The sequence below is a fragment of the Suricata suricatta genome, chromosome 16, assembly GCF_006229205.1.
Source record: "Suricata suricatta isolate VVHF042 chromosome 16, meerkat_22Aug2017_6uvM2_HiC, whole genome shotgun sequence".
NCBI classification, from domain to species: Eukaryota; Metazoa; Chordata; class Mammalia; order Carnivora; family Herpestidae; genus Suricata; species Suricata suricatta.
Window position 1 is genome coordinate 45681969 of NC_043715.1, and position 10207 is coordinate 45692175.

Sequence of the window (10207 nt, forward strand, 5' to 3'; positions counted from 1 at the left end):
GAACATGGCTACAGGTAACTCCTGGAAAACATTCCATCCTCCTCACAGTGACCATTAGGACCTTGTATGATCTGGTCTTGGCCTATCTCCCAGACCGCCCTTTCTACCATCCTTCCCATATTCTGTTCTAACCTTCTTACTGCTCCCAGTCATACAGAAATCATTTCCATCTCACAGCCTCTGTGTCTCTCACTCAGTCTGGGTGCATAGAATGCTCTGGGCCAGATTCCTGGCCCGAACCCTTCCTTCACAATCCGTGCGAGTGCACCTACTTCCGGACACGTTCCCTAAGCACCCAAGCCCTGCTGTTCTTTTTTTTTTTTTAAGTTTGTTTACTTGTTTTTACTTTTTTAAAGTGTTTTTTATTGAGCTTTACGTTCTTCCCAGGTCTCGGGCATTTTTATCTAACAGGTCTTGGGTCTCTGAAGGAATTTTGCCAGACCACATCTCAGGGGTGTGAGCTTTCTGGGACCCCCTCCTGATGCTCTCTGCCCGCTTCCCCCCCCCCACTCACCTGGGTGCCATCCGCTTGTTTCTATCCTCACAACCACCCAGGGCTCTTTCTCTTGCTCCAAAAAGGTGATCACATCTGGCTTAGAAATGTACCGTCTTGCTTAAAAAAAAAAAGAAAGAAAGAAACGAGGGATTGTATAGAAAAACAATGTTTTTAATATACAGAAGCCCCCCCAAAACAAAACTTTGGTTGAGACCTGTTTAAATTTGTAAAATTTAAAAATCAAAATGAGGGGCACCTGGGTGGCTCGGTCAGTTAAGCGACCTGGCTCAGGTCAAGATCTCTCGGTTTGTGGGTTCAAGCCTTGCATCGGGCTCTGTGCTGATGGCTCAGAGCCTGGAGCCTGCTTCAGATTCTGTGTCTCCCTCTCTCTGTCCCTCCACCGCTCATGTTCTGTTTCTGTCTCAATAATAAATAAACATAAACAAAATTTAATAAATAAGAACCAAAATGATACTAAGAAAAGACTTCAGAGAAGGATTGGGAAGATTGTGAGACAGCAGCTAGGCTAGACAAAGTTATGCCATTTAAACTCACACAGAGTCTGTCCTTTGAGAGGAAGTACAATTTGGTAGCTGAGAACGTGGACCTTCAAGCCAGACGGCCTGGTCAAAACCCTGTCTCTACTACCCAGTAGCAATACGACCCCAGGCAAGCCTTTTAAACTGTGTCCATCAGTTTTTCCAGCTCTAAAATGGGGATGATAATACTACCTACTTTATAGGGTTGGTATTAAAATTATTTAACATATGCAAAACACCTCCGATATTGTCTAGCATATAATACTATAAAGCTAATAGTATTTTTATTGTTGTTCTTTATTTTGCCTCCTTAGACTTCTGGTTCATTCTTAGAATGTTTATTTCATGAAAAATACAAACTCTACAGCCTGAAACTGCAAAGCAGGTAAAGGATCGTCTGTTAAAGGCAATGGCATGTGTCTGCTTTGGTTTTAAGTGAATTTGGTTGACCCAATCAGTACCACATAAATCACAGAGGCTCTTTTTTTTTTAATAAGTTCTTTTTTTTAACCTTTATTTATTTTTGAGACACAGACAGATCATGAGCAGGGGAGGGACAGAGAGAGAGGGACACACAAAATTGGAAGCAGGCTCCAGGCTCTGAGCTGTCAGCACAGAGCCTGGCGCGAGGCTCAAACCCACGAACTGTGAGATCATGACCTGAGCCGAGGTCGGATGCTCAACCAACTGAGCCACCCAGGCGCCCCCATGGAGGCTTTTTTGACAGAAAGACTCAAAGCACTGTTTTTCTTCGATGTGGGTCAGAAAAAGACAATCCAGAACATCTACCATAATTCTGAGATCAAACACAATATGAAACCAGTTTTCTTAGCCAATGATCATAGATGTCCAAGATTCCTAATTCTGCGCCTTGGTCATTAAGAAAAGGGCAGTTACAGAGAAGGCCAGCCTAAGGGAGAGTTCAGAGTGGTGGGCAAGGCATAGGCATTTCATGGACATGCGCATTTTCAACCCAACAAATCCCAAACTATTTTCTTTGGGAACAAGAAGGAACTCAGCTCTTTCTCTCTTTCTTTCCTTCTTTCTTTCTTTCTTTCTTTCTTTCTTTCTTTCTTTCTTTCTTTCTTTCTTTCTTTCTTTTTTCTTCCTTCCTTCCTTCCCTCCTTCCTTCCTTCCCTTTTTCTTCCCTTTATTTCTTTCTCACTCTCTCTTTCCTCCCTTCCTTCCTCCTTTCCTTCTTTCTTTTTCTTTCTTTCTTTTCTTCCTTCCTTCCTTTCCTTTCTCTCTCTTTCCTTCCTTCTTTCTTTTTCTTTTTCTTTCTCTCTTTCAAATGTTTATTTATTTATTTTTGAGAGAAAGAGTGCAAGGTGAGGAGGGGAAGAGAGACAGGGAGACGGAAAGTCCAAAGCAGGCTCTGCACTGTCAGCGCAGAACCTGATGCAGGGCTCGAACTCAAGAACAGTGAGATCATGACCTGAGCTGAAGTTGGACACTTAACCACCTGGAGCCACCCAGGTGGCCCTGAACGCAACTATCTTTTTTTTTTTAATTTGTTAATGTTTATTTTTGAGGGAGAGAGAGAGAGAGACAGAGTGCAAGTGGAAGAGGGGCAGAGAGAGAGGGATACACAGAATCCGAAGCAGGCTCCAGGCTCTGAGCTGCCAGCACAGAGCCCAACGCGGGGCTTGAATCCACAAACTGTGTGAACATGACCCAAGCTGAAGTCGGACACTTAACTGACTGAGCCATCCACGCACCCCAGATATGATAAATTTTTAAATAGGCTACTCAGATTTTCTATTTCTTCTTCCACAAAATAAATTTGCACAGGTTTTTCAATGATTTTATTAATTTCACCAGATTTTGCAATTTACCACCTTAACATTTTTCATAATGTTACATTTTTAATGTCTGTGTGATCTATAGTAATGCTTCCTTTTTCATTCCTTATATTACTCATTAGTATCTCTTTCTGTCTTGGACTAACCAGTTTCATAAGTAGAAATATTTTTGATGTAGTTTTTCTCTATTGTACATTTGTTTCTACTTCACTGATTTCTGCCCATTATTATTTGTATCCTTCTAACCCATTTAGGCTTGCTGTGATAGTCCTTTTCTAGTTTCATGACATTCGGAAACTGAGTTCTACGCAGGAATGTTTTTATTGCATCTCATAAACATAGATGTAAAAATCCTTAGAGAAATACCAAAAAGGGGCACCTCAGTAGCTCAGTCAGTGAAGCCTCCAACACTGGCTCACGTCATGGTCTCACAGTTCGTAGGTTCAAGCCCTGGGTCAGGCTCTGTGCTGACAGCTCAGAGCTTGGAGCCTGCTTCAGATTCTGTGTGTGTGTCTCTGTCTGCCTGTACCCTGCTAACTCTCTAAATCAGTCAATCAATCAATAAACAAACAAGCATTTAAAAAGTTAAATAAATAAAAAAAGAAATACCAATTCATTGGTTGGGGGCACTTGGGTGGCTCAATCAGTTAAGCATCTGACTTCAACTCAGGTCATGATCTCACAGTTGGTGATTTTGAGCCCCACATGGGCCTCTCTGCTGTCAGTGTGGAGCCTAATCTAGGTCTTCTGTCTCCTTCTCTCTCTCTATCCCTCCCCACTGTCTCTAAAAAAATAAATAAACATTTAAGAGAAAAAAGAAATCCAAATAAATTAAGAAAAACATTGGGGCGCCTGGGTGGCTCAGTTGGCTAAGCCTCAGACTTCGGTTCAGGCCATGATCTCACGTTCGTGGGTTCGAGCCCCGCGTCGGGCTCTGTGCTGACCGCTCAGAGCCTGGAGTCTGCTTCCGATTCTGTGTCTCCCTCTCTCTCTCTGCCCCTCCCTCGCTCATGCTCTGTCTCTCTCTGTCTCAAAAATAAATAAAAACATTTAAAAAAATTTTTAAGATTAAAAACCTATCACAACCAAATAGGTTTTGTTCAAGAAAAGAGAAATCCTTAGCAAACTAAGAACAGAAGAAAAGTTTCTTATTCTTACAATAACATCTAAATTTCTACAGCAGGGGCGCCCAGACGGCTCAGTCAGTTACGCATCTGACTCTTGATTTCAGCTCAGGTCATGATCTCTTTCTCTCTCTCTCAAAAATAAGTAAACTTAAAAAAAATTCTACAGCAAATCACAATCAATAATGAATTATTATAGTTAATCGTAAAAAATCGAAAGCTTTCCCACTGAGATCAGAATTAAGCAAGTATGCCCATTCTCACCACTTTGTTGGAGGCAATAATTATCCAATTATTTAAGGCAAGACAAATGGATAAAAGGCATAGGTTGGGTGAAAATAAATAAACCTGTTATTATTCACAGATGACAATGATGATGCACATAGAAAATAAAATGGAATCCAAAGGTATATACCAGAATATAGCAGTGTTGCCGGATTCAAATTCAAAATACAAAGCTGACTTTATTTCTATGTACTTTCTAAGTGCTACCAACAAAGAAAATTTAACAGTGATGCCATTTAGGGGTGCTTGGCTGGCTCAGTCAGTGGAACACGTGACTCTTGATCTCAGGGTTGTAAGTTCAAGCCTTACATTGAGTTTAGGGATGACTTAAAAATAAAATATTTTTTAAATGCATGCCATTTAAAATAGCATCAAGGGGCGCCTGGGTGTCTCAGTCAGTTAAGCGTCTGGCTTCGGCTCAGGTCATGATCTCATGGTTCGTGGGTTCGAGCCCCGCTTCAGGCTCTGTGCTGACAGCTCAGAGCCTGGAGCCTGCTTCAGATTCTCTATCTCCCTCTCTCTCTGACCCTCCCCTGCCTGAGCTGTCTCTCTCTGTCTCTCAAAAATAAATAAAAAACATTAAAATTTTTTTAAATAAAATAGCATCAAAAACATAAAATGTCTAGGAAAACATTTAATAAATAATGTATAAGACTTCCACACTGAAAACCACAAATAATCCCTGAGAAAAATGAACTAAGAACCAAATAAGTGGGGGGTATACTATGTTTATGGATTGAAATGCTCCAGTTTACAATGTCAATTCTCCTAAACCGACAAAGATATTCAATGCAACCCCCGGCAAAATTCCAGTGGGATTATTTGTGTAGGTCAATAAGCTGATTCTAAAAATGTATGTAGAAATATAAAGAGCAAAGAATGGCTAAGGCAAAACTAATGAAAAAGAACAAAGCTAGAGGGCTTATTACAAAGCCATTATAATGCAGACAGCATGACAGCGGACAAGGACAGACAAATAGAACAATGAGAAAGAGTGGGGAAGTCTGGGAACTTACCCACAAGAATTCTCCACCTGATTTATGACAGAAGAGACATGGAAGTACCTAATTAGTGCTTGGATGATTGGGCATCCGTAAGAAAAGAAAGTCTTTGATGTCTACCTCACACCATCCCCAACAATGAAACCACACACACACACACACACACACACACACACACACACACACACACCCATATCTGGATAATGATTATCTCTGGGATTAGTGACTTCATTATGGCATAAAAGTGGATCCTGGGATATTGGTATGATTCTGTTCTTAATCTCGGTTTTGATTTCATCAGAGCATGCAAATTGTGAAAATAGAAGTCTATACATCTATGATTTGGGCTTCTATCCTTATGAATCTTATAGTGCCATAAAACTTATGGGGGAAGAAAAGACATCAGGTCGAGCAAGCAAGAGCCTGGAACTTTCATAAATCTCATCTGTGCTGGAAGCTGGCACAGAAATAACAAGGGGGGGCTGTAATGATCTCAGAAAAGGAAAGTGTCAAATGCATAAAAATACATGCAATCTTTTAATGTTTATTTATTTTTGAAAGAGAGACCGAGTATGAGCAGGGGAAGAGCAGAGAGAGAGGGAGACACGGAATCCAGAGCAGGCTCCAGGCTCTGAGCTGTCAGCACAGAACCAGACGCAGGGTGTGAACATGACCTGAGCCCAAGTCGGACACTCAACCGACTGAGCCACCCAGGCGCCCCTAAAAATATATGCGAACTTAAACAACGCTCACCACTCCTCCAGCCTCACCTGGATTATTGCAGTTTGCTCTGCACGCTTCTCCTTTGATCTCCACACCCAACCCAGGAGGAGCATCATCCTGTCGGTTAGGATTCAATCCCAGTGGTAGAACCAGTGGGAGGGATATGGAGTAGGAGCTGTGTTTTAGTAAGGATTAGACAGACTTTGTAAGTGTGGGAGCTGCTGAAGAAGTCTATGGGACGCGACGCCACACAGGTCCAGCGGGTCCCGAGGTCCCTGCAGGTTGGCAGGCCATGCCGTCAGGATATAAAGCTGGATGTGAACCAGGAGAGTGAAGACAACCCGGCATCCAGTGGGTGACCTGCGGGGGTTGGCACTGCGACATGGGCTGCGCACACACCTGGCGCGGCGCTAGGCGGAGCTGAGCGAGGTCACGGTCACCCGGCGGCGGCTGGGGCATCGTGCCGGCGGGAGTCAGCAGACGAGCGGCACTGCGGCAGCGCGGGCAGCCCACACCGCCCTTCAGAGCACACGGCTGCTGCTTCTCTTCCAGCTTCTAAATAAGGTACAAACGTCACCTCCACCAACTCCTGACCCGAAACCATTCAGGGAGGGTGTTCATGGAACTGATACAGTACAAAACCACCACCATCGTTTTTTCAGAAAAATAAATCAGGTCGTGTCATTCCTCTGTTCAAAAGCATCTAATGGCTCCCCTCTCTTTAAGGGTAAAAGTCAAAAATAGTGAGTGACATTACCTACAATACTTCATATAGGCTGGCACTTCTTTTATTATTTTTTTATTATTTGTTTTTTGAGAGACAGAGAGAGACAGAGAGTGAACAAGGGAGGTGGAGGGGCAGAGAGAGAGGGAGATACAGGATCTGAATCTGCAGCAGGCTCCAGGCTCTGAGCAGTCAACACAGAGCCTGACGCAGGGCTAGAACTCGTGAACTGCGAGATCATGACCTGAGCCAAAGTTGGTTCAGAATGTAAACTCCATAAGGACCATTTTCCCTCTGTTATATGTATTACTACATCAAACAGCACCCATAACTGGCATATAGTAAGGGAGCATTGAATATTTTTTCTTTTTCTTTCTTTCTTTTTAGAGAGAGTGAGCGGAGGGGTGGGGGCAGACAGAAGGGACAGAAAGAGAGAAAGAGAGAGAGAATCGTAAGTGCCCTCCAGACTCAGGCAGGAGCCCAACACAGAGCTCAATCCCATGACCCTGAGATCAAGACCAAGACAAAAATCAAGAGTCAGACATTCAACTGACTGAGCCACCCAGCACTGAATGTTCTTGATAAAATGAATACATGAATGAACGGACTAAAAGTGAAGATCTACCTCCTCCCTCTGATCTTTAAACGAAGCTAGCTTGTTACTAAGGTCTCAGGCTATTCTCTCCATCCTCAAAGTGCCCTTTCTCTTATTTCAACTAAGTTCCTAGTACCAATATCTGATGTTGACAGCCAAACGTGTATTTCCGAAGCGAACCTGCCATCGGTCCCCCATCCTATGTCCATGTGTGTGCTACGTCACTAAACACATGTGTGATGTGGACGCCTTAAAGACATAACACACTCCCCATTCTAAAAAGAAGGTGCAGTATCTCTACACTCGAAGGACAGCGACCCAGTTTCTCAAGGTCAAGAAACACCACCACCATCCGTCCAGTTTTGCTCAAGTCTTAAGAGAATCGTGAACCACTGTCCACTCCAGCCTTAAGTAACCACGTATGAAACGATCACTAAGGTCCGTGCACGCTTCTCTCTAAGGAAATGCTTCTCGAGTCCATGTGCTCCTCTTCGTGTTGATTTTCATCATCTTCATCAGAAGTATCATCCTCTCGCACCTGCTGGCTTCCAAAGTTTCCTGTATCTTCTTCCCAAGTGTACTCTTTTTCAACTCAATAGACTACGCCCATAATTGTTATGCACGTAATTGTTATGCAAATCGGACATTTAAAATAAATTTTTAAAATATTTATTTATCTTTAACAGAGAGAGAGAGAGAGAGTGAGCACAAGCTGGGGAAGCAAAGAGAGAAGGAGACACGGAATCCAAAGCAGGCTCGAGGCTCTGAGCTGTCAGCAGAGCCTGATGCGGGGCTCGAACCCACGAACTGCGAGATCATGACCTGAGCCAAAGTTGGACACTTAACCAACTGAGCCACCCAGGCGCCCTACAAACTGGACATTTTTTCAAGTGCCTCCTTTCTGCTTGACAAAAAAACCCTTACACTGTCTGAAATTACTGTTGGGATTCATGGTACAAATTCTCAACCTAATTTGTAAAACCTGGCGAACTGACATCCCAACCCTAACAGCAATGTCAGCTCACACCAAATTCCCTGGTTCTTGGCACACAAAGCACATTGGATTTTGGTTTTGGTTTTGGTTTTTTGTTCTTTATATGTTCTATGTTCCTTCCTGCAAATGGTGGTCAAACATGCTTTTCCATTTGCCTAAAGCACCCACTATGGCTCCAAAATTCAGGGAGTAGCCTTAACTATAGACACAAAGGGAAGCATTCCATGATCCTGAAACATACCATCCTGAGCTCCTCACTGCAGCAATTACATAACTGAGATGGTTTGTTTAATACATGGATTCCCCACAGACTTCACCGGAGCAGGTACCCACGAGGTTCACCACTGTGACACATGAGCGCTACAGGGATTACACTTCATGGTATGAGATCAATGGACAAATGAATGTTGTACAAGGCTGTCGGCAGTTTGGTCACCTCTGCCTACAACTTCCTTATCAGGAATGGCGGAGGCAGGAAAGATGACTGTCATTTAAAAATTTTTTTTTAATTTTTTAAATAGTTTGTTTATTTTTGGAAGAGAGAGAGAGAGTGTGTGTGTGTACAGTGTGTGTGTGTGCGTGCGAGCAGGGGAGAGTCAGAGAGAGAAGGAGACACAGAATCTGAAGCAGGCTCCAGGCTCCGAGCTGTCAGCACAAAGCCCAATGCGGGGCTCAAACCCATGAACCGTGAGATCATGACCAGAGCCAAAGTCAGACGCTTAACGACTGAGCCACCCAGGTGCCCCAAGATGACTGTCATTTTTAATGGTGCTCATTTTTTAAGGGCAAAAGGGACTCGGATGTTGGAAAACAAGACGCTGGAAGCACACTGGTGTTCACAAGTCACAGCTGTGGGTTGTCAAAAAGATACGTAAACATTTCAAAAAGAGAAGAGAGAGACGAAAACATGACGAAAGTGCTAACAAGGATCAGGATACATTGTGTGGCTGCCTCTGGGGACATCTGGGGGGACTGCCTAGTGCTGTGAGCGTACTGGCCTTGTTGAGGTTTGTGTAGGAAAAATGTCATGGATCCGCCGGCCCATCTCATGAGTCCCAAGCAAATAACATCAGAAGACGTGAAAATAACTGGACATATTTGTTGTGTGATTGTGTTGACCAACTGACAAGGTCAATGCTCAAGACTTGATTTCACACAGATATTCTGCTCTTCTTTGGTCCAGTCGCTCGCGTGGAAACAATGGAATTTACCAGCAAATGAAATATCCAACTCAGGACACATAGGGAACGAATATGCTTCGGGGATTTGAATTTGAGTTCTGCCCAGCTAGACTTTGCAGAGTTAATACTTAAGGCCCGGAAGCCACTCAAAAGACAGGGAATTTCCCCGAGCCGAGTTGCTCTGTGAAAAGAAAAGTTTATGCATGACATCATGTAGGAAATATTTCAGCCCAAAGGCTCCCATTATCAGAGGGATTCTCCGCAAAAAAGAAGGATGGAAGTCCGGGCTAAAGCCAGATGGCTGACTGTCCCCCCGATGGTCTCAGGCTGTGTCTCCTACGACAGAGAGCAGCTGCGACGCCAGAGGAATGAAGCGTTACCCACAGTCCCAGCTCGAGCCTGACCAAGGGGGACCTTACTCACCGCCACATTGACAGAATCATTCATTCCCTGTGCGGCCGAGGGATGATGATTTTGCTCAGATCCACAGCAAGCGGCCAGAAACAGAAAGAGCACAGGACTTTCTTCAAGTGAAGGGAAGTGAATTGCAGTTCTCACCATAATTTCTTTTAAAACTCTTTTCTCCCTCTCTCTCTGCCCCTCCCCCACTCGTTCTCTCTCTCTCTCTCTCTCTCTCTCTCTCTCTCTCTCTCTCTTTCTCTCTCTCTCTCTCTCTCTCTCAGAAATAAATAAACATTAATAAAAGTTTAAAAAGTCAGGTGTTTAACCCCATGGCTACTTGA

General features: G+C 43.6%; 1 pseudogene; it reads right to left on the reverse strand.

Moving 5' to 3' along the window:
- Positions 1–9045: 9045 nt before the first annotated feature.
- On the reverse strand, positions 9046–9911 carry LOC115279784 (annotated as a pseudogene).
- Between the last annotated feature and the right edge of the window lie 296 nt (positions 9912–10207).